General features: G+C 37.9%; 1 protein-coding gene across 3 annotated transcripts in view; it reads right to left on the reverse strand.

The window, feature by feature from the left end:
- Vps4 (vacuolar protein sorting 4) overlaps positions 1-26504 on the reverse strand; it is a 237104-nt gene that overhangs the window by 207173 nt on the left and 3427 nt on the right. The gene's annotated exons all lie outside the window — the stretch shown is intronic.

Here is a 26504-nt window from a genome sequence, read left to right on the forward strand (position 1 = left end):
TCATTTTGTTTACTCAACCCATTTAAAGCCTTAAACACTTCAACCAGGCCTCCTCGTGGAAGTGAAGAGTCAAGGGGCATAATGACCAATTGGGTATAGTCGGTAAAGATTATATTGAGACATCTGACAATCTGGCAGTGGGGGGGGATTTTGTTTTGACACAGGTCTTTAGTTTCCATATCATTCATCCCACTACTAGTACACCGATCATGCTGATTTCAAATACAAGAGAAAATTTTCAGCACACAATTTTTCTATCTTTCTTTTCCATAAAAATGCAAAATTACAAAATTATTACTCTTCAAAAAAACAAACAAATTTATATGTCGGGAAGGTAACAGATTTCTTCCTTCTGATTGATAATTTTAACATCATATACTTAGATTTCAGAAAACCTTTTGAAACTGTTCCATATGAAAGCCTGCTGTACAAATTGGAGCAGTATGGCATTATAGAGCATGCTTACTGTTATGGATAAAGAGATGGTTGAGTGGTCAAAAACACAAAGAGTGGTTATCAAGTGGCATCGCTCTATGATTATTGTTATTAATGGAGTAGCCCAGTGTTGCAAGTGCTGAATCCATTGCTGTTTTCAATATTTATTAACAGGTGCAGCCATAGGGTTTTTGGAGGCCCTGGGCAGAAATGTATTTGTCACCCTTGAGATACTTTTATTAAATATTATTATAATAAAAATTTTGAATTTCCACACCCCCAGACATTGCCACCCCTATGCCCTGCTTACCACCGGGCTTAGCATGTTCTGTCAGCCCTTTTTATTAATGATAGTGATGAAAGCAAATCAGGCTTAATGTCTGTGTACAGATAGTACAAAGTTTGGCAGGGTGGTTAACAACAGCAATCAGGGTATGCTACAGCAACAAGACTTGGAAATTTAAGCATGTGGGGTGAGAAGTAGCAACTGAAGTTTAGCAGTAACAAATACAAGGTACTGCATATAGGTATCTGTAATTCCATATTAATGTACCAACTGTGTGGTACCAGACTGAAAGCAGAAGAGAATAAAAAAGGCCTGAAGGTAATTGTGCAGTCAGACATAAGATTATTTGGGCAGTGCAGATAGGATGCTATGACAACTGACAGGGTTTTGTCAACAATATACAGGAATAAGGAGGTAATTATTCCATTGTATAAGGCATTGGTAAGATCGCATCTTGAGTACTGCATGCTTCCCATGTTCTTCCTAAAATGAGGTATGGAAGCTTCATTTTAGGAAGAATGTGGATCTGTTGGAATGGGTACAGAGAAGAATAAGATTGACAATAGGAACAAAAGGATACTCTTATCCAGAAAGGCTTCAGTTCTGCAAATTGCAGTGTCTGGAAACCAGGCACCTGCAAGGAGATCTGATTGAAGTGTTTAAGGCTCTGAATGGATTGAGTAAGCTAAATATTAATGACATTAAGGTTTAGGCCTAAATGTTATCAAATGAACTAATGAGACTTGTGACAGAGAAGAAAAATGCATGGGATGCATATAAATTATCCGGTGACGCAGAAGCCTGTGGCAGATATAAGTTAGTCTGTAACCAGGTCACAAAGGAGGTTCGGCAGGCGAAGGCGGATTACGAGAAATCTTTGGCAAAAGATGCTAAGAAAAACAGCAAGGATTTCTTTACTTATATAAACTCTAAAAGGAAGGGGATGAATATGATTGGTCCACTTGACATTGATGGTTCGACTGTTGATAATCCTGCTCAGATAGCAAACAAACTGAATGAGTATTTTGCATCTACATTCACATGTGAGGAATTATTACAGTTTGAAAATGGAAGAAGGTTATCAAATTGTAGCAGTGTGCTTAATGATTTTGTAATAACTGAGAGCAAAGTGGAGCAGAAATTGTTGAAGTTAAACATAAGAAAGGCACCTGGGGTGGATGGGATCTATCCAGTTATTTTAAAGGAGGCGGCAAAGCAACTAAGCAAACCCTTAGCCATAATTATGAGAGCATCCTTGGACTCAGGGGAGGTTCCCACAGACTGGAGATGTGCAAATGTATCCCCAATTCACAAAGGTGGATCGAAGGGTGACACGAGTAATTACAGACCAGTTAGTTTAACTTCTGTTCCGGGTAAAATAATGGAGTCACTGGTCAAAGATGCATTGCAGGATCATCTAGACAAGACTGCAGCAATAATTCAAACACAGCATGGGTTTGTTAAGGGAAAGTCTTGTCTGACAAATTTGATTGGTTATTATGATGTGGTCACAAAGGAACTGGATGCAAAAAATAATTTTGATATCATATACTTGGATTTCAGGAAAGCTTTTGACACTGTTGCGCATGGAAGACTACTGTACAAATTGGAGCAGAATGGTATTAAGGGTAAGTTGCTACAATGGATAAAAGAATGGTTAAGTGCGAGAAGACAGAGGGTGGTAATCAATGGGTGCTGCTCTTCATGGACTAATGTTATTAGTGGATTCCCACAGGGTTCGGTGTTGGGTCCACTGTTGTTTTGTGTATTTATCAATGATATTGATGAAGGTATATCAGGCTTAATGTCGAAATTTGCAGATGACACAAAGGTTGCCAGGGTTGTTAATGACAGTAATGGCAGTGTGCTACTGCAACAGGATCTAGATAATTTGGGCAGATGGGCTAAGAAGTGGCAACTGAAGTTTAACCTTGACAAATGCAAAGTACTGCATATGGGTAGAAGTAACCCCAGAGAAACGTACCAACTGTGTGGTACTACACTTAAGGTGGTAGAAAATGAAAAAGACCTGGGAGTAATTGTGGAGTCATATGAAGTTTTCTGAGCAATGCAGACAGGCTGCTAGGGCAGGTCATGGGGTTTTGTCAATGATATATAGGAATTTTGCTAGCAGGGAAAAGGAGGTGATTGTCCCTCTGTATAAGGCAATGGTCAGGCCATGCCTTGAGTACTGCGTACAGGTCTGGAGGCCTCATTTTAGGAAGGATGTGGATTTGCTTGAGCGTGTACAGAGAAGAGCAACACGATTGGTGAGGGGAATGAAGGTATCCTCTTACCAAGAGAGGCTTAAGTTCTGCAAATTGCAGTGGCTGGAGACTAGGCACCTACGCGGTGATCTGATTGAGGTCTATAAGGCCTTGAATGGGTTGAGCACACTGAATTCTGATGGGATCCTTCCACTTGTTCAGATTACGAACCTAAGGGGGCATAAGTTCAAATTAAGAAAGGACAGATGTAGAATAGATGTGCGGAAATCTGCCTTTAGCCAGCCGGTGGTTAATTGCTGGAACAAACTTCGATCTGTCGTTGTGGAAGTTGATAGGTTAAATAAATTTAAGGAGGAACTGGACAGGCATTTGGAGGGAATGGTGTGATTTTTTTTTTTTTTTTTTGGCTGATGCTGCATAAGCTTCTACACTTGCTTTCTTGCATCATGTGCCACTACTACTACTACTACATCCTTAGTCTAGTTCAGATAACACAATCAAAGGAAGACAAATTTGGGTTGAGAAAAGATAGCTGTAGGTAGATGTGCAGCAATTTGCTTTCAGCCAGAGGATATTTGATTGTTGGAACAAATTTCCATCTGGTGTTGCATGAGTTTGAATATATTTAAGGAAGAATTATGCAAATTATTGGAGGAGATGGACAGGTGATGTCGAAAGGGTTTTTTTTTTTTTTTTTTTTGGCTGATGATGTATAAGCTTGCTTCCTTGCATCATTTGTCAATACTATTACTAAAGCCATAAAAACATATAGTATATGTCACAATACAGGAGTGTAAAGGCTGCATCACAATAGAAAGATTGTAAAAGAGTCACTATTGAGAGTCTGTGGTTGCAAAATAGTCAAAAATTGAAGATTTATAGGATGGTTATAGTTGAAAATCACAGTTGAGAATGAACATTGAAAATCACATAAAAGAAGCAGGATCCAAGCAAGAGGATGTGGTTTTAGGTGATTGCTGCATTTTACACAAATGATGTTAATGATACTCTCTTTTTAAATGAATGCCAGACAAAATCCTGCAGACGTCGAAAATTTTCTTTATTTTCCAAAAATTTACTCATTTCCTATATAATTTATTCCAGTAGCAAGGAAGGGTGGCTGTTGAAGGCCGTCATTAAAGTGTATGTGTAAAGCACATGGGACCAATCTTCTCTGGGGCCAGATGTGTAAAGGTCAGTAGGTGAGAGATTAAATTGCAGTAATTTTGCATTAAGAGATCCATGCCCGGTGATTATGTAATTGGTGTAGAGTTTGGGTGCAAGTGATGAGGAAACAGACTTATTTAGGATGGAAACATTTGGCATAAATAATTTGGTAAAGTAACATTTTGAATAGGTCTCCCATCTAGACTGCCACTTCATAACAAGGATCTGAGGCACCTTGCCTTCTCAAGTTTATGATCAGCTGAAAAGTTGACAGCAATATTATCAAAGATAGTGGCAATTTATCTCCTAATAGCATAGAAAAGACCATAATAAATAAACTGAAAGTACAGAAGAAAACAACAAAAAATGACGTTAGAGGCAGAAGAGACTATCCTGCAGGTCCAGGCAAGAGGCAGAAGAAAACTTCTTTGTTATGAGTCCAGTTCTGCCCGGAAGGTAATCAAATCAAATTACTAAAGCCATAAAAACATATAGTATATGTCAATATACAGGAGTGTAAAGGCGTAAAATGCATGAGTTCAGTTCTGCCCGGAAGGTAATCAAATCAGTTTGGGTCAGCAGTATAGGTCAGAGTAGTGAGAAAGACTGCCTGTAAAGTATTCAAAAGTTTCAAATAGTTTTATGGTTGAGCCCCCATCCCATTCTTGCCTTGAGACATGTAGCAGCTTGGATCTATATAACTTAACTTTTTCAGCAAGACCTTCAATATGAGACACATAAGAGTGCTTATTATTGACCACAATTTGTAATCAACTTGATAAGTCCAAAATATTTAGTGGAAGTAACTAGTAAAGTAAAAGATTCATTAATCTTAATTAGTGGAGGCCAGGTATTAGATAAAACAATTTTGAAAACCAGTCTGTCCTTCAACATTAAAATCTTAACAGTTGCCACAGTAAGGGACCTAAGAATGAGCCTTGTGGATAGCTTTGGAAAACCTGACAATGGGTGAGTAAGTTTATTGGTGGTAGCCCAAAGAGAAAGGTACAAAATATCAGAACCAAGTCATTTGCATTGGCTAACAGTCGATAATAATTAAAATCTTCCAGCAAAGAGGTGTCCAGCACAAGACTGCACAGTAATGGGCCTAAAATTGAGCTCTGTAGGCGGCCCTAGAGGACCTGACACAGTAACAAACCTCTTGTGAAAATAACTGTGAATGATTAAATATAGTTGCTTACAGCATCTGACAAGCCTTAGAAATTCGAGGTCACTTTCTCATCAAAGTACCCTCAAAAGTCATTACAGCTAAGGTATTCTTATGTGAGGTGCCCTGAAAATGTTTTAAGCAAAATTGACAAGTGCTTCTTCAATACTCTTGCCTTGTCAGAAACTATACTGCTTTTCAGCAATGAAATTCTGTTAACATGACCATTAATAAAGGCATATGATGCAAAAAATCAAGCTTATACAGCATCAGCCAAAAAAAAAAAAAAAAAAAATTTCCATTTCATCTATCCATTTACTCCAAAAGTCTGTCCAGTTCTTTCTTGAATTTATTTAGGTTGTCAACTTCCACAACAACCAACTGTTCTAACAATCAACCAACCACTTCCAGAAGACAAATTTCCACACATGTATTCTGCAGCCATCTTTCCTCAACTTGAATTTATGCCTCCTCAAGCACGTAATCTGAGAAAGAGAAAGAATCCTATCAGCACTGGGCTTGCTCAAACCATTCACAGCTTTATGCACCTCAATCATAGCACAGCACCTGTTCCCCTCAATCTCATTGTCCTTCTCTGTACTCATTCCAGCAGCTCTACATCCTTTCTAAAATGAGTCCCCTGACCTGTATGCAGTAATCAAGGTGTAGGCTGACCATTGCCCTATACAAAGGGACAATCACCTCCTTATCCTTGCTAGAAAAATTCCTGTGTATCATTGACAAGACAACATGAGCTGATCTGGCAGCTTGTCTGCACTGCTCAGAAACCTTCATATCTGACTAAACAATTAGCCCCAGGTCTTTCTCATTCTTCACTACTTTGACGGTAGTACTGCACAGTTGGTATGTTACCCGTATACGGTACTTTGCATTTGTCACTGTTAAATTTCAACTGCCACCTTCGCAGAGGCATATGATTCAAGAAAGCAAGCTCATACAGCCTCACCCAAAAAAAAAAAAAAAAAAACCTGCCCATTTCACCCATCCGGTCACTCCAAATGTTTGTCTAGTTCAGCCTTAAATTTATTTAAGTTATCAACTTCCACAACAGATGGAAGTCTGTTCCAGCAAACAACTAATGCTGGCTAATGGCAAACTTCCGCATATCTATTCTACAACTGTCTTTCCTCAATTTGAATCTATGCCTCTTCAGGTTCTTAATCCAAGCAAGTGGAAGTATTCCGTCAGCACTAAGCCTACTCAAACCATTCAAGGACTTATGCACCTCGATCAGATCACCCTGCAAGTGCCTAGTCTCCAGATGCTGCAACTTGCAGAACTTAAGCCTTTCTTCGTAAGTGCACCACTTTGTTCCTCTCACCAATCTTGTTGCCCTTCTCTTTACTCATTCAAGCAACTCTACATCCTTCCTAAAATAAGGCCTCCAGACCTGTACGCAGTACTCAAGGTGTGACCTGACCATTGCCCTATACAAAGGGATAATCACCTCCTTGTCTCTGCTAGCAAAATTCCTATATATCATTGACAAAACTCCATTACCTGCTCTAGCAGCCTGTATGCACTGCTCAAAGAACTTCATATCTGACTGCACAATTACCCCCAGGTCTTTTTCATTCTGCCCCTCCCTAAGTATAGTACCATACAGTTGGTACATTTCTCTTGGGTTACTGCTACCCACATGCAATACTTTGCATTTGTCATTGTTAAACCTCAGTTGCCACTTCTCAGCCTATCTGCCTAACTTTTATACAGGGTGTCTCAAAAATATTGGTACAAACGTTTAGGGGAGGTAGGTAACATCTAAAGGAATGTGAATTGCATAGGAACCCATAACCGGAAATGTCACGGGAAAGTAGTAGCAGGGGCACAAGAAGCAGAAATGACACAATATTAACAATGGAGTATGAGATGGATGCATTTCATAATGTTACAACAGATGCTCGAAGGTTCCACCATGATGAGATGCATGCGTGACACCGACGCAGCATGAATTGGCAGACACGTTTGAACACACCTGGAGTTTCTTTAACAGTAGCAGCAGCGCAGACGAGTCTTGCCACAAGATCCATTTCCGTCTCCACAGGTGATTCATACACGATAGATTTGAGGGCCGTCCCCCCCCCACAGAAAGAAATCAAGGCTCGATAAATCAGGTGAGCGTGGGAGCCAGGCAACGGGTCCACCCCAGCCAATCCATCGAGGCCCAAAACGCCTGTTCAAATGGTCACGAACACACCTTCCACAATGGGCAGGTGTCCGATCATATTGAAACCAAATGTTGCTTCTCACATTTGCTGGAACATCATCAAGTAATCCTGGTAGAACTTGTTCAAGAAAGATCCGATATTTAGTGGAGTTCATGTGGGATGGTAACAGGTATGGGCTGACTAAGCAGTCACCGACCATACCTGCCCACACATTTATTGCGAAGTGATGTTGTGCCGCATGGGGACACACACACCATGTGGGTTGTTGTGAGCCCAAACATGAGCATTGTGCTGATTGAATAAGCCTTCCCGAGTGAAATAAGCCTAATCTGTGAACAAAACATAGGCTGGAAAATTCAAGTCTTGAACACTTTCTTGGAGAAACCACTACGCAAAAGCCACACATGCAGGATGATCTTGGGGGAGCAGTAACTGAACCCTTTGGAGATGAAAGGGGTGTAAGGAATCGTCGTGCCAGACACGCTGTACATTGCAACGAGACACTCCTAAGGCAGAAGCAATGACACGTGTGCTGGTAGTAGGATTATTCTGCACGGCATTCAGCACACTTTCTTCCATGCCGGGAGTTTGCATTGAATGTGGTCTGGCCGCACTACTCCTGTTACCTCTAAATGACCCATAATCGCACAAATTTTGATGCACACGCACAAACAAACGGTGGTCCGGTACATGTCTGTCTGGGAAGCGTTCTCCATAAATTTGTTGAACAGCTCGTCCATTGTCCTCTGCTAATCCATATACTAGGTGCATGTCTGCCAGCTCACAGTTCGTATATTGATGCATGTTCTTCGTGCGGCGACTACTGCTTGAATGAGTAAACCAGAAATTTTCCCTCTTGCGAACTGATGAACAGCGCCATCTACCGACTTACAGTGACGTTTCCGGTTATGGGTTTCTATGCGATTCACATTCCTTTAGATGTTACCTACCTACCCTAAACATTTGTACCAATATTTTTGAGACACCCTGTTGAATATTCTTGAAATTAAAAAAAAAAAAAAAAACAATGCACATTGTAGAATATTCTATAATCATGCAAAAAAAAGTATAAATAGCTGATATTTGAACCATGCTGTTATTAATGTGTTTTTTCTTCATGATGAACAATTTTTTTAATTTGTTTATTTTGTTCCACCATTTTTTATTGTTTGTAATAAAGTTAATTAAGTTTTCATTGCATGCAGAAACATCCACTTATTAGTCAGCATGGAATCAGAAGATTTTGCTAGAGATAAGTTGGACTCGTGCACCATCAGTCATATGGATAATTCTAAATGTCATGTGCTATCCTATACACACAAAAATGGGTTAAAATTATATAAAGAATTTGAATTTGAAGAACAACAGCTGATAGGTCGACGTTGTGGATTAAAATTGGGTGAAGAAGATACAATTTGTCTACATCATGAAGCTTTGCTTTTGACAAAATTTGAATTTTTGCAGCATTCATGTTGCAATCCTTTCCAGAAGAAAAATCATATGGTGAAAAAAAGTTTACAACCAACTGATTTGTCAATGGCAGACTACCTGAAAGACCTAACAAAGGTAGACGTAAAACCAGGCCAGAAGCTGTGCCCATTATGCCAAAAAGAGTCTAACAGCCAAAAAGCAGCAACAGGAACATCAACTTCATCTGGATCAGACCATGATGACAAAATGCATGTGACTGAAAGCTTGAACAAAAGTTTGATAGCTATTGGTATTTCTCCCCTGAAATTTCAGCGAATGGCCAAGAGAGACTCACAAGGCTATGCCAAAAGGAAGGAAAGTCAAGTACAAGATGTAATTGCCAGTAAAACTGCATCTATTGGTGGCTTGGATCCAAATGACATCATGGAGACAAGTGAAAGTCATCAGGGCAGGAGCAGTAGTGCTCCTGCCCACCTGCCTATGTAGCCAGGTGGGTAGGAGCAGCAGTGCATAGCACACGATTCTTGATTAGACCGGGGTTCAAGCCCGTGACCACCAAATACGGAGGATGTGGAAAGGTCGGGGAATGACCACCGCATATCCCCAGAGCAATATGGCCTTAGTGGCTAATGCTCCTAAAAACCAAATAACAAACAAACAAACAAGCAAGTCATCAGTGTGGAAATTGCTTAGATTACAATGAGCTACTGAAAGAAAAGTTGATGGTATCAAGTCATTAAGAAATACTTCAAATATTGCCACTAGCTCCAGTTAGTTGGTCCATAAAGAAAACAATGGAAGAGTTTTTGTCTCAGAAAGATTGGTCAAGAAAGCTAGAAAACTTAAAGCAGAAGGCCATACCTGGAGAAAAGCTTTCTGAGCAAGTAAAGCAAAAGGTTGATGGAATTTTTTGAAGTTGATGAATTTAGTCAAATATGCCCTGGAAAGAAAGATTACATTTCCATTAGAAATGCAGATGGAATAAAAATGTAAATGCAAAAACAACTACTATTCAGCAACTTTAAGGAAATCTTTATAACTTATTGAGACAGAAATGGATCTGACATTGGATTTTCTAAATTTTGTGAACTTTGACCCAAGTGGTGTCACTGTTGGTGCACCAGGAACACATTCTGTATGTGTATGCACAATCCATTAAAATGTCAAGTTAATGCTAGCAGCAAGTCCTGCTGAATGTGATTACAAGGTTTTCATTGGTAAAACAGTCTGTGAATTGGAATCAAAAGATTGCATGCTTCATCGGTGTGAAAAATGTCCAGGAATAGATGAATTTAAAAAGTTTCTAGAGAATATTTTTGAAAACAATGAACCAGGAGATACTGAATTCAAACAATGGATACACACTGACAGAGATACACTGGACACAAAGCAATTAACAACAGAAGATTTTATTGAAGAGTTGAGTATAAAGATATTTAACCTTTCCTGTGCTACATTGCTAAACATCAAAGCTACTATTTGAAGTCAACAAAGGAAAGCCTAACGACAGAATTAGTCATCTTGATGGATTTTGTAGAAAATTATTCATTTGTTATGCAAGATGCTGTACAAGGGTTCCACTGGGAGAATAGCCAGGCTACATTGCATCCATTTGTCATTTATTACAAGGATGTTGAACTTCAGAATATAAGTTTCTGCATAATCAGTGACTGCCTTTGACATGACACAATTGCAGTGCATGTTGTTTTTCTAACTGACTTAAATGAATAATTGAAGAGTTTCATGACAGAAATCAGGCACATTTACTACTTCAGTGATGGTTCTGCAGCTCAAAACAAGAATTTCAAGAATTTTATTAACTTGTGTCATCATCAGAAGGATTTTGATATCAGTGCTGAATGGAATTTCCTTGGCACTAGCCATGGCAAGTCACCATGTGATGGAATTGGTGGAACAATAAAATGACTGGCGGCACATGCAAGTCTCCAATGCCCAATTGAAAACCAAATCCTGACACAAAGAAACACGTGTGAATTTTGTGACACGCATGTGACTGGAATAAAATTCTGGATTGTTTCTAAAGAGGAAATTGAGTAAGGCCCTTTCAAGAGAAAAGATTCATAAACGGTCATACTATTGCTGGAACAAGAGAAAATCATTACTTCATTCCTATTGATGCAAGACAGATTCGTGTTTGCAGAGTATCAATGACACACCATCATCATTTGTAGCTCATGTAGATCAAACTAGTGAAACCAATATTCAGTATGTGCCAATTATTAATTTACAACCTGGCCAATATATTGCCTGTATTTATGACAATAATTGGTGAATTGGAAATATTTGTGAAATTTCATTTGAAGAACATGATGTATTGGTAAATTTCATGCATCCTCATGGAGCATCTCACGCATTTCACTGGCCTGCTAGACAAGATGTCCGCTGAATTCCTGAACAACAAATTATTGCCAATCTTCCAGCTCTAAAAACAACGACAATATAGCTTGCCTGAAGTAGTAATATCAACCATCAATGAAAAATTCCAGTCCATTATGAAGCAGTGATTCAGTATCTTCACACTTGCTTATTTCAAATTGTATTATGTTTTAAATAAATTTTGTTGCAGTTATAACATCTTTCAAGCTTAGAAACCAATAGAATATCATCTTTATGCTTGGAATCCTGAATAAAGACCACTTTTCAGGCTTGGGAACTTGTACTAAAGAAACCCATGCAATTTATTTTCTTGCCATTTGCACCTCCATTGTAAAAAAATACAGATCTTTTTGTATATATCCATTCTCCTTAAACCAAAGGGTAGAGTAATTGCAGAAAATTTCACCCTTGTAAATGCAATAGTTCTGTCCTTATTGAGATGTGAAACTTCACCATCAAATAAGTATGCAAATATTATGTGGAAAAAGACCATTTTTTAGGCCTTAAGTAGCAAGACACAAAACCAAAAAACCATGATTCTTGTTGCTTAAAACCTGCTCTTTCCAATGGAGACAAAAACGAGAGAATTGAAGGTGTCCCACATTAAGATATTTGCCCCTAAAGATAAGTCAAATTTTGAATCTATCTTTGAAGGAAAATATCTCAGCCAACAAACAAGTATAAGAGCTCATATTTAGTTAGGCCAAATTCATGGAGATGTTAAATGAAATGCCCAAAGAAGAAGACACCAAAGGTTTTTATTTCAAAGTTATGACTTTCAAAAGTCTTGCTTAAATTTGTCGCGACTAATTTTTGGTGCTAGTTTAAACCTCATTGTAAAAAATGTGAAGGTTTTTGAGCCTGGACAGCAAATGTCTTGCATTCTCTGCCAAAAGTTAACTAGGTATACAAAGTTTCAGAGCACTACCTCTCAATGTTGTGCAACAGTAACACTTAAAACTTTGAAAATTTTTTGTGATTTGCTTCACATAACACAAGTGACCTCCACAAAAAGGTGCTGGTGCCTCAAGCATACTACATTTTGAACTGAATTTTTGCACAGCATCTTTGGGAACCTGTTTAAACAAAATTGAAGATGGTCGAGCAGGGACCATCTTCAAAATTAGGCCACTTGACATGGAATCACCCATACTTACCATTTTGGCATGAGGAAAGTTTCTGCTTTGAACTTTTCAGTACTTTTTAAAAAAAAAGAAAAAAGTAACTTGCAATTTTGTTAGGTAGTACAGTGTAAACTATACTAATTTAGTTTCTTGTTTTATTTATTGTTGTTGTTGGAAGCGGGTGGGTTGAATAATTCAAGGAAGAACTAGACAAATTCTTGGAGGGTATGGATGAGTGAACTGTGTAGGTTTTTTTTTTTTTTTTTTTTTACTGATGCTATATAAGCTTGCTTTCTTGCATCATTTGCCATCACTACTAGTAACCTGCCTGGAGAACTAATGCACAAATAAATAGCATAATGATCAGATGACATAACATCTATGAAGGTACTCCATTTAGATACAGAGGGAGCAAGGGAAGCAGAAGCAAGAGTTACTCATATATTGGATTGGCCCACAGCACTGGACAAAGTAGCAGTACCCTCTTGATTTATGATTATAAACCTATATTGGAAAATAAATTCAACTAAATGGCCCCAATGGTCTGTGTGAGCTAAATACAACAATTATGATTTTGAGTTGATATTGCTGCATATAATGAACTTAAGTAAAATTAAATAAACTGATAGCATGGTCTAAATAATGGAGGTTGAGGTTCAATATCTAATGCTGCTGGACAGTACAAAAGATGAATATCTACAAAGGTCCCTATGAGTCAAATGCATCACATATTGAGTATTTAGGTCTGATATGAAAATTACATCAATACCATAGCCTCTTCCATTTTCATCACATGCAACATTGTATTCCAACTATACACATACATCAACCGACTGTTGATTACCTTAACCTAGTCAAGCTTTTATTCCAATGGTAGAGTCCACTTGCTTCCATTAAGACAATAGGTCCTATATTAATGTCCTTTCAATGTAAGGCTATGAACATCATCATCATTCTTCTCTTTCTTGTTGATTCCCTCCTACTTCTGACTCATGTTCTCTCTCTCTCTAGAATTTTTTTTTGACTGGTGCAGCAAAAGCCTCAGGCTTCACCATATGGCTAATTATAATAATAAGATTGCAGTATTCAGTCCTACAGGTCATAAATATAAGACAGAACTCTAGAGGGAATTTTAAAGAAGATTTAACCAGATTGGTAAATAGCACTAATTGTGGTCTTTAGAAAGAACGGCTTAGAAGTTGCATTGCTACAATCTTTGGTAGCTTGTTATCTGAACCACCACACCCCTCCTTATGTGAGGAGGGGCGAGGTGGTTCAGGCATAAAAGACCCCAAGGGGATAAGTAAAATGAATTGGTGATGGGGATATGTTTTTGCTATGGTGGCACTAAAGATAGTCTTGGGTACCACTCAGGAATTTACAACAGAATTCCTGTTGTAAAACACTTGAATAAATACCTCCTGAAACGACCTGAGGCAGGGAGTTTAAAAGAGTTCAATGCAAAATTGTTTGGTCACGTTGGAATAAAGTTATGAGGGGACTGGTAGAGTTCTTGGGGAGGGAGCAGATGCAAAAACTTCCTTATATCATTTGCCCATTCTAATACTTATACTAACCCCTCAAGCTCCATATATGAAAAAATTTGATTTGTTTTGATATTTATGAATAGTGACTCTCCACTATGCATTTAATTCCATTTCAAAGAATATGCAAGGCTGAAGAAAAATTTTTTAAAAGATGTATATTTTGTATCAGAAAATGTCCCATGGTTGTACATAATTTATAATCCCTCAGGTTTTATGAGTGTTTTCTGCATAAAATGCAACAATAAGATTGACCTAATTCTAGTTTAAAAGTACATCTGTGTATGATCATGGGTACTGTTTGAAGTAATGCAACGTCAAAGCAGCAACTAAAAAGAATAGCAGCTTCATCTCAAAAGTGATGTAGCATGCTACCAATGCAACTCATGAAGGTGGTGATATGCACCCTGTATTCAATATTCAAATAAATACTACTTCTCAACATCCATGGTAGGTGGCAAATGTTAAACTCTCTTTGGTACAAAATGGACTAAACTGATAACAGCAAAGGTTCATGTGTTCTCTCTCTTTCTCTCCCCCCTTTGAAGTTCTAGGTTAATTAAAGACAGCATCAAACAGAAGGTTGGTTGGTTGGGTTTTATTGGCGCATTATCAAACAGGAGGTTTAAGCTATCTGTACATTTACTAGTCGATTAAAAAATAATTTATTCTTTTCGCAATATTTCTTAAATCTTATTTAAATCGAACTGTTGCTTACCCTCTGCTGTTTGCTTTTATAGGGATAACATCCAGTTTAACTAGTGGAAATATGACTTTCTAATGTCTTCACATATGTATATCATAGCTCAATAATAGCAAAATCTATTCCCATAATTTGCGGGTTAAGTCTAAATAAGTTGGAATTCATATGGAAACAACTGGAGATCTTTAATAATTCTGCTAATACTTGTCTTTCTAACATTTGCTTCTGCTGATACTTAATTGTAGTTTTTCTTTTTTTTTGGACTAGTTGTTGCACTTATTGCTGCAACTGTATATTTCCAGTATACTAATTGGAAGATGACAACAGCTTTCAATTGCACACTAGTGTAGCCTAGTTAGTGCATTTAAGGCAGTGACATATGAGTCTATTGTGGCAAAAATAAGTTATTAGACATAGGCCTGTGCAGGGCGGGCAAAGAATACAATTTTAATAACAATGAAATTTCTATTAATAATAAAATTTTAAATAATAATACAGTTTCTAACAGCAATAAAAACAAAAGATAATGAAGAGAATTCAAATATAGTGAACTTCCATAATACTTCAGATAGGACTAGCCACAAAGAGCACTGTAAGAAGGAAAGCATTATAATTGGAACTGTCTTTTTTTGGAAGATACTGCTCATATTTCTTAAATATTTTGGCAGATAACACTGATTTTTTCAGTTTTTTTTTTTATTGCATTGTTTAATATTTTAAGCAATGGGTAATATGCATGTCAAAGTTCTGTTCTTCCTCTGTTTAAAATGCTTGCACACAATCATTTTAAACAGAGGTGGGACAGACATTAAAAATGTATAGACTTCATAGGACCAGAAGAAAAGGGCATTAAAATTAACGTTGTAGAGGTATAAGCAGGGGTATTATAATGGGAGTCCATTGTATTCCAAACAATTGTATACAGTAATACCCTGTTGAAGAGTTAGATTGCATCATTGGAGAAAAGAACAGAACTTTCTAACTCTGTACGCTGTGGACAAATCATGTAATGTGCACATGTATATTTCATAACTGAAGCAGGTTAGACTAGTTGTGAGTGATAATGGATCACTGTGGTAATTTGACTGATGTGCATCATCAAATTCACAAACGAGCTTAATAGCAAGCAAATCAACTTTCATTCAGATAGCTTTCACTTGGGTATTACTATACATTAAAATCTACAAAGCAACTGAATCAACACTTGCCCATTAAAATAAATTGAATGTGAAGAGATAAAGTAACTCCAAAAACAGAGTAAAAAAAATGAAGTAACTTTCTTTTTCTTTTAGTTTTCTTAATATACCTTCCACAAGGCAATTTTAAGAAAAATCTTGAATACGAGAAGTGAAACAAGTCACTAAAAATGGAAATCACATTACCCATTTCCCTTTGGGATAAAAGTAACACTGTAACTCTGCCCCTCTCAACTATTCTTTCTAAAGACCAAGTAGTGCTATTTACCACTCTGGTTGCTCTTCCTTAAAATCTCCTTTAGAGTTCTGTTTTGTATTTTTAGGTGTGGCCTCCAGGAGACTGAATACTACAATCATATCATAGTATTACATTAAAAGGACACTGAAATGGGACCTATAACCTTAATGGAAGCTTGGCTGAGTTAAGGTAATCAACAGTTGATGTATGTGTATAGTTGGAATGCAATGTTACATGTGATAAAAATGGGACAAGACTATGGCATTGATATCACTTTTATCTCAGACCTAAATACTCAACATGCGACTTGCATTTGACTCTCAGACTTTTGTAGATATTTAATTTATCTTTTGTATTATCCAGCAGCTTCAGATATTTTGTATTGTCCAGCAGCTTGAACCTTAGCCTCTCTTATTTAGACCATGCTATCAGTTTATTTAATTTTACATAAGTTCATTATATGCAGCAATATCAACTCAAAATCATAATTTTTGTGTTCAGATCACATAGACCACTGGGGACATTTAGTTGAATTTACAGTAAACCCCTGCTATTCGCGGGGGTTACGTTCCTGAGAAATGCCACGAATACTGAAAACACGAATACTGAGTTATGGCTTCTATAGCAATAAAGGGGTTCCGTTCCAAAGTATGAAATATATAAGAAAAACTAGTCTAAAATTTTGTCTATGTACGTATTATATGTACCTTCATAATATGACTATGTACATAGACAGTACATAGTGAAATGCAAGCATATGACATCGAAATGAAAATAAGAAATAATTTAATATTAAATGTAATATTTATTAGAAATTTCAAACAAATCTTTCAAACAAGCCGCCTTTGCTAGCTAAAAAACTTATCCCTCCAGTGCTATCACCAGTTTCGCTAAAGTGTTGATAAAGAAGTTTTGCCTTTTAATGGATGATGAGTGAACTTAAGGGAATTTTATTTTGAGTTCGGTCTTCTATCCACAGATTTAAAGCCTTTTCCATTTTTTCTAATTTAACAACACGAGTTACAGAGCAAATTTTTGAAGCAATTAGCGCGTTTTCACGGACACTACGGCGGATTTTTTCTTCCGATTTCTTGATTGATCGTACTGTTGACTCATTGATTTTATAATGTTTTGCCACTGAGGAGACACTTTCACCATTAGAAATTTTGTCTAATAACTCAATTTTATTCGCTAATGTCATCACCTTCTTTGATCTTTTCACATTTCCCTTGCTATTCGTAGCCAATTTTTGTACGAGTTAGAAAGAACTTGTCCACAATAAAGTCACTTTCTTCCGTTAACACAGTCGAAAAAGTCTGTTTTACGCTGCAAAACGGTAGATTTATCATTTTTGTAAGCAAACCAATTTATAAATTGATAAATTTATTCAATTTATAAGCATATAAATTAAAAGCAAACGACGAAACCTTCCATGACAAGTGCATAACACACACTGAACAAGGATTAGCGAGAAACATCCACGCTCGCGATTTTGTCAATCCTCTCTCCCCACCCACTGAGCGCTGTTTTGACTGGGAAAGATAATTCTAGCCACGCCCATGTTTTTTATGGTGGAAAATATTCACGGCGCTTTAAAATTCACATTTTTTTAGATTTCATTTTATATTAAATCGGCAATCGCGAATACAGATACCGCGAATAGCGGGGGTTTACTGTATTTTCCCACATAGGTTTATAATCATAAATCAAGAGGGTACTGCTACTTTGTTCAGTGTTATAGGCCAATCCAACATATAAGTAACTCTTGCTTGTGCTTCCCTTCCTCCCTCTGTATCTAAATGGAGGGACTTCATAGATCTTATATCTAATTATTATGCTGTTTTTTGTACAATAGTTCTCCAGATTAGTAGTAGTAATGGCAAATGATGCAAGAAAGCAATCTTATATAGCATCAGCCAAAAAAAAACAACCCTATACAGTTCACCCATCTGTACACTCCAAGAATTTGTCTAGTTCCTTGAATTTATTCAACCTGTCCACTTCCACAACAACAGATGGAGGCCTGGTCCAACAATCAACCACTGACTAGCTGAAGACAAACTTCAGCATATCTATCCTGCAACAATCCTTCCTCAACTTGAATTTATACCCCTTCATGTGTGTAATCTCAGCAAATGGAAGAGTGCCATTAACATTCAGCTTACTCAATCTATTCAAGGCTTTAAACACCTCAATCAGATTTTCCAACAGGTACCAGTCTCGAGACACCACAGTTTGTGGAACTGAAGTCTTTCTAGATAAGAGCACCTTTTGTTCCCTTCACTAGTCTGATTGCCCTTCTATGCACCCGTTCCAGCAGGCATCCAGACCTGTATGCAGTACTCAAGATGCGGCCTAACCATGGCCTTATACAAGCGGATAATCACCTCCTTATCTCTGCTAGCAAAGTTTCTGTATGTCATTGACAAAACCCCATGAGCTGTTCTGGAAGCATATGTCTGTGCTGCTCAAAGGATTTCATGTCTGACTGCACAGTTACTTTACCTCAGGTGCTTTTCATTCTTCACTACCCTGATTGTAGTACCACACAGTTGATAAGTTACTCTGGGGTTACTGCTACCCATATGCAGTACCTTGCATTTGTCGATGTTATACTTCAACTACCATTTCTCAGCCCATCGACCCAGTTTTCCTAGATCTTGCAGTAGCTCACTCTAATGACTATTGTTAGTATTATGCCAATCTTTGTATCATCTGGAAACTTAGACATTAAGCCTGAAATGCCTTCATCAATATCATTGATAAATATTGAAAACAACAATGGGCTCAGCACTGAACCCTGGTGAACTCCACTAATAGCATTAGTCCACGAAGAGCAGCGCTCACTAATAACTACTCTCTGTCTTCTTTCACTTAACCATATCTCTATCCATAACAGTAACTTACCCTTAATGCCATATTGCTCCAGTTTGTGCAGTAGTCTTATGTGCAACAGTATCAAAAGCCTTCCTGAAATCCAAGTATATGATGTTACAATTATTTTTTGCATCCAGTTCCTTGTCACTACATCATAGTAACCTATGTTCAGTCTTGTCTAAACAGATTGGTTAGACACGATGGCCCCTTAACAAATCCATGCTACGACTACAGTATAATTGCATGCCTGTCCAGATGGTCCTGCATTACTTCTTTAACCAGTGATACCAATATTTTCCCTGGAACAGGCATTAAGTTAGCAGGTCTGTAATTACTCATGTTGCCATTTGATCCCCACCTTTATGAATTCGGGATACTTTTGCACATCTCCTGTCCATAGGGACCTCCACTGAATCCAAGCCTGCTCTCATAATTATAGATGAGGGTTTGCTTACCTCCACTGCTGTTTCCCTTAATATAATTGGATAGATTCCATCCACCTCAGGTGCCTTTTTTTATGTCCATCTCAAAATTCCTCTTCCACTTTCATTTCAGTTATCTCAAAGTCATTAGGCCCTCGTTAGAGGTTTTTTTTTAAACTTCTGATATCCCCTCTCCTAAAGAATTCCTCATGCATGAATGTAGATGCAAAATACTTATTCAATTTGTATGCATCCTGAGCAGGACCATTAACAGTTAACCCATAGTCATCAAGTGGCCAAATGTGATTCAACCCCTTCCTTCTAGAGTCTACTTAAGTAAAGAAGTCTTTGCTGTTTTTCTTTGCATTCTTTTCCAGAGACTTCTCATAATCTGAATGCTATTTTTAAAGTAGCTTCTTTATCAAAAAGAAGATTTAGACAATTAAGTATATTCCATGGTGGATGAGAGAGCTGATAACTGCCCATTGAGCAGTTCATTATGCTTGAAGAGATTTTACTCTTCTTCTGCAATTGCTTAATTGCAGAAGAGGAGAACATGGCTTAATGTCAGTGTGGAGAGATTAAGGCAGACATGTCAACTACTGAAAAGGGACTATGTAAAAGCCATATACAAAAACAGTATAATCACCTGGCAAAAATTTGTTACTCTGGAAGGTAACAGAGATTCCAAGGATCTCTATTACCTTCCAGAGTAACTTGATGGGAAATATACCATTTAATACCAGATATATACCAAATACCATAACTACTAATACCGTATTGCTTAATTGAAAAGGCAGTGTTTCTAAAATCATTTATTTTAGAAACACTGCATTTCTAAAATCATTTATTTTAGAAACACTGCCTTTAAGGAGAGGGAAGAGTTCATCAAATTTTGCAGAATATGACTAGCTATAATTAAAGATATTCAATAAAAGATATAAATAAATTTTTACATGATTACACATTTCCTGATCCTTGAAAAACCACTGCAGCATTTACAAGCCAGGAAAAGCACTGAACTTCCTTACTGGCATATTGCTCTCTTTGCCAACCTTGGTGAGCAATTATTATTATTCTACAAAATTATATCTTTTGCAAGAACAGAATCTCATTGTTGAAAAGCAGCACAGTTTCTGACAATGCAAGAGTACTGAAGAGGTACTTTTAAATTTTTTTAAACAGTACTGATATTGGTGGACAGTGCAGTGTAGAATCAGTTTGGTGTGACGTACACCCCAAGAAAGCAAAAATTAGTGTAGGAGTGAGTTATAGGCCTAATGCCTATGATGAGTACAACAAACTGTACAGAGAAATATAGTGTGCCAGTAAATCAGAATATCTTATAATGGGAGATTTTAATTTTCCAGTTATTGACTAGAACTTGTGGATTAGTCACTTGCACACCAGCAAGACTTTTTGTAGATTTATTGGATGATTGTTTTCTACAGCAGCATATTCGAGAGGCAACCAAAGGGAGTAATACTCTTGAACTGATTAGTCGTGCATTAAGAATCTGCAAATAAAGGAACCACTAGGTGGCAGTGATCACAGTGGACTTACATGGGATTTACTTAAAAGATGTAACTAACATCTGGAGTAAAGGGAAAGGATTTTGCTTTCATAAAGGTGATTATGGTGATCTCATACAGTTCTTAAATTCTGTACAATTTGACCAGCTGATGAGGTTTCCAACAGCAAATTTTAAATGGGAAGCATTCAAGGAATTAATCTTGGAAGCAAAAAGCTTTTCACGCCAACTAAAAAATACTGTTCAAGGTTTAGGCCTAAATAGATGTCATGATCTAAAGCGACTTGTAGCAGAGAAGAAAAATACATCTGATACATAAAAATTATCAGGCAACACAGAAGCCTATGGTAGATATAAGCTAGTCTGTAATCAAAGTCACAAAGGAGGTTAGGCAGGCAAAGGCAAATTACGAGAAATGTTTGGCAAAGGACACAAAGAAAAACAGCAAAGAGTTCTTTACTTATGTAAACTCTAGAAGGAAGAGGATGAATCAGATTAGTCCATTTAACATAGATGGTTCAACTATTGATAATCCTGCTCAAGTAGCTGATAAACTGAATGAGTATTTTGCCTCTACATTTACATATGAGGAGTTATTCAAAAATGCCAGAAGTTTATTAAAGGGAGCTAAGCGATTTTGTAATAACTGAGAGCAAAGTGGAGGAGAAACTGTCGAAGTTAAACATAAAAAATGCACCTGAGGTAGATGGAACTATCCAGTTATATTGAAGGAGGCAGCAAGGGAAGAAAGCAAACCCTTAGACGTAATTATGAGAGCATCCTTAGTCGGGGAAAGTCACCATGGACTGGAGATGTGCAAATGTATCTCCAATTCACAAAGGGGATGCAAAGGGTGACACAAAATAAATATAGACCTGTTAGTTTAACTTCTGTTCTGAGGAAAATTATGTAGTCACTGGTTAAAGATGTGATACAGGATCCCGTAGACAAGACTGCAGTAGTAGTTCAGACACAGCATGTGTTTGCTAAGGGGAAGTCTTGTCTATTTGATTGGATACTACAATGTGGACAATTTGATTGGATACTACAATGTGGTCACAAAGGAACTGGATGAAAAAATAATTCTGATATCATATACTTGTATTTCAGGAAAGCTTTTGATACTGTTGCAAATGAAAGACTGCTGTACAAATTGAAGTGGTATAGCATTAAGAGCAAGTTGCTGCAATGGATAAAGAGATGTTTGAGTGGAAGACAGCAAAGAGCGTTAATCTACAGACACTGCTCTACTTGGACTAATGTTATTAGTGGAGTCCCCCAGCATTTGGTGCTGAGGCCATTGTTGTTTTGTGTATTTATCGAAGAAGGTATATCAGGCTTAATGTCCACGTTTGCAGATGATACAAAGGTTGGCAGGGTTGTTAATGACAGTAAAGACAGTATGCTACTGCAACAGGATCTACAGGATGTCTCAAAAATATTGGTACAAACGTTTAAGGGAGGTAGGTAACATCTAAAGGAATGTGAATCACATAGGAACCCATAACTGGAAACGTCACCATAAGTCAGTAGATGGTTTCTAGTTTCCTCATTCAAGCAGTAGTTGCCGCACGAAGAGCATGCATCAATATACGAACCGTGTAGTATATGGATTAGCAGAGGACAATGGACGAGCTGCTCAACAAATTTATGGAGAACGCTTCCCAGACAGATATGTACCGGACCACCATTTATTTGCACGTGTGCATCAAAATTTGTGCGATTATGGGTCATTTAGAGGTAAGAGGAGTAGTCCGGGCAGACCACGTTCGACGCGAACTCCCGCCATGGAAGAAAGTGTGTTGAATGCCGTGCAGAATAATCCTACTACCAGCACACGTGCCGTTGCCTCTGCCTTAGGAGTGTCTCGTTCCAGTGTACACCGTGTCTGGCACGACGATTCCTTACAGCCCTTTCATCTCCAAAGGGTTCAGTTACTGCTCCCTCAAGATCATCCTGCATGTGTGGCTTTTGCGCAGTGGTTTCTCCAAGAAAGTGTTCAAGACTAGAATTTTCCAGCCTATGTTTTGTTCACGGATGAAGCTTATTTCACTCGGGAAGGCTTATTCATTCAATCAGCACAATGCGTGTGTGGGCTCAAGACAACCCACACGGTGTGCGCCCCATGCGGTACAACATCGCTTCGCAATAAATGTGTGTGGGCAGGTATGGTCGGTGACTGCTTAGTCAGCCCATACCTGTTACTATCCCACAATAACTCCGCGAAATATCGGATCTTTCTTGAACAAGTTCTACCAGGGTTACTTGACAATGTTCCAGCAAATGTGAGATGCAACATTTGGTTTCAACATGATCGGGCGTCTGCCCATTATGGAAGGTGTGTGTTCGTGACCATTTGAACAGGCATTTTGGGCATCGATGGACTGGCCGGGGTGGACCCGTTGCTTGGCCCCCACACTCAGCTGATTTATCAAGCCTTGATTTCTTTCTGTGGGGGGGCCCTCAAATCTATCGTGTATGAATCGCCAGTGGGGATGGAAATGGATCTCGTGGCAAGACTCGTCTGCGCTGCTGCTACTGTCAAAGAAACTCCAGGTGTGTTCGACCATGTCTGCCAATCCATGCTGCATCGGTGTCACACATGCATCGTGTCTCATGGTGGAACCTTCGAGCATCTGTTGTAACACCATGAAATGCATCCATCTCTTACTTCATTGTTAATATTATGTCAAATAAATGTTTGCTACTAATTACTGTCTTATGTCATTTCTGCTTCTTGTGCCTCTGCTACTACTTTCCTGTGACGTTTCCGGTTATGGGTTCCTATGCGATTCACATTCCTTTAAATGTTACCTACCTCCCTTAAACGTTTGTACCAATATTTTTGAGACACCCTGTAGAATGTTCTGGAATTCCATAATATTCTAGAATTCTAGAATATATTCTATTTCTAGATTATTATAAACATTAGACAGGATTAAGAAAGTGTTCTGCAACAAAAAAAAACTCACAAAATAACAATATTGCACATAAAACTACTTGATGTTTAGGCTTAATTTTAAGGCCTTAACTGCAAAGATAGAAAGCAGATAAACCATAATCCTTGTAGCTGAAACTCTGCTCTTTCCAGTGGTGGCAAAAACGAGAGATCTGAAGGTGTTCTCTCGTTTTTGCAGAGAACTGAAGGACAAATATGACATTAAGATATTTGCCCCTAAAAATAGGTCAAATTTTGAGTCAATCTTTGAAGGAAAATATCTTAATCAGGAAACAAGTATAAGAGATGATATTTAGTTAGGCTGAATGTCTAAAGAAGAAGGTACCAAAGGTTTTTATTTCAAAGTTATGACTTTCATAAAATCTTGCTTAAATTTATTGCGAAAAATTTTTGGTGCCAGTTTTAGACTGCATTGTAAAAAATGTGAAGGTTTTTGAGCGTAGATACCATACGTTTGGCATTCTCTGCCAAAAGTTAACTAGGTATACCTAAGTTTCAGAGCACTACCTCTCACCGTCGTGCAACAGTAACACTTAAAACCTTGAAAATGTTTTTATGATTTCTTCCGCATAACACAAGTGACCTCCACAAAAAAAAGTGCTGGTGCCTCAAGCATACTATATTTTGAACTTAAATTCTGCACAGCTTCTTTGGAAACCTGTTTAAACATCTACACCAAGTTTCAACAAAATTGAAGATGGTCGAGCAGGGACCATCTTCAAAATTAGGCCACTTGACATGGAATGACCCTGTAATAAATAAAAATAAGACAACATATACTCCATTAATATTAATGAATTAGTCTCTCTTTATTCACATCTAATTACAATTATTTTGAAATTTACAAAAAATACATTTATCCATCCATCACATGCCCTCAACCGGCCAGTCAAATTCATACCAGAATTCATTTATTCTGATCAAATGTCCTCATATTTGACCTTGCTGTGTTGCTTTTAGCAAATCTGCAAATGTGATGCTACCGATTGAATCCTGGGAGTCTATAAGGTTTTGATGATTTCATTTGGATTTTATTGGCGCATTAGCGTCTATAAGGAAGTGGACTCATGCATCACAAATGAATTACATAGCAAAAAAGATATAAGCTTACCTGCTGTTATATTAATTTTTAAAGCTGACATTAAACTTTTTTCTCCTCCTCAAGCAGTGTACAGACAAGACAGAGGTGGACAAATTTTTAATATTATTTTTTAAATCTGCATATTTTAAAACATGTAACACCAAATTTTGAAGGTGGGTTAAAAATAATTTTGTTTTTCGATCACATCGTTTTATTATCTCCTTTCTTTCTGCATTAAGCTGGCAGCCTGTTCATCTATTGAGTGTGTTGTGGAAGGGTGTTTTATTATTAAGAACAATAAAAGAAATTATTTTATTCTGAAGTTCCTCTAGTAAAGCCAGGAACTAAAAAGGATTTAGGGCAAAAAAAAAAAAGTCTGTGATACCACATTAGAGATTACACCATACTTTACTGACTATGTGGAACTGAAATGGATAAGCCATTTTCTTTAATTCACAATTGGCATTAGCAGAGGCATTTGATGCAAGAAAGCAAGCTTATGCAGCATCAGCCAAAAAAAAAAAAAAAAGAAACCACTTCCACTTCACCCCTCTGTTCATTCAAAATACCTGTCCAGCTGAGCCTTAAACTTATTTAGGCTATCAACTTCCACGACAAGGGATGGAAGTCTGTTCCACCAACCAACCAACCACCCGCTGGCTAAAGGCAAATTTCCGCATGTCTATCCTACATCTGTCTTTCCTCAATTTGAATTTATGCCCTCTCAGGTGATTATTCTGGGCGAGAGGAAGAATCCCATCAGCACTGAGCATGCTCAAACCATTCAAGTCTTTATACACCTCTATCAGATCACCTCGCTGGTGCCTAGTCTCCAGACACTGTAATTTGCAAAACTTAAGCCTTTCTTCGTAAGAGCACCCCCTTTGTTCCATTCACTAATCTTGTTGCCCTTCTCTGTACTCGTTCCAGCAGCTCTATATCCTTGAAATGAGGCCTCCAGAACTGTATACAGTACTCTAGGTGTGGCCTGACTATTGCCTTATACAAGGGAATAGTCACCTCCTTATCCCTGCTAGAAAGATTCCTATATATCATTGACAATACACCATGAGCTACTCTTGCAGCCCATCTGCACTGCTCAGAGAACTTCATATCTGCCTGCACAACCACCCCCAGGTCCCTTTCATTCACTACCACTGTCAGTGTCAATTTCTCCATATGCAACTATCGATCAATATCTGATGGCCAATCGAGCCAGCAGACATTGGTTAATAGTGTATAGTGCGTTCGTGTCTAACGGCACCAGGGGTTCACCCCATCTCCTCATTGCTTTCATTGTAGGTGTAACAGTTCACTGTAAAGGCCAGAGATTTAAAAGTGTACAGATTTTGTAAGTGTAGTATTATGTATCATTGTTCCTCTGGCCATTTAGCCGATAGACCCCTGCTGGAGCCCATCACTGTCCAACGTAGGCAGACCAGGTACCAAGTAATTTTAAGTTTTCACTCTGGCAGGTCTTGCCACCTAATTTACTGAGATTTCGGTGGCAAGGACCTAAAAAAAAAAT

Source organism: Mastigoproctus giganteus, chromosome 7, assembly GCF_048544385.1.
Source record: "Mastigoproctus giganteus isolate SK-2022 chromosome 7, ASM4854438v1, whole genome shotgun sequence".
Lineage (NCBI taxonomy): Eukaryota > Metazoa > Arthropoda > Arachnida > Uropygi > Thelyphonidae > Mastigoproctus > Mastigoproctus giganteus.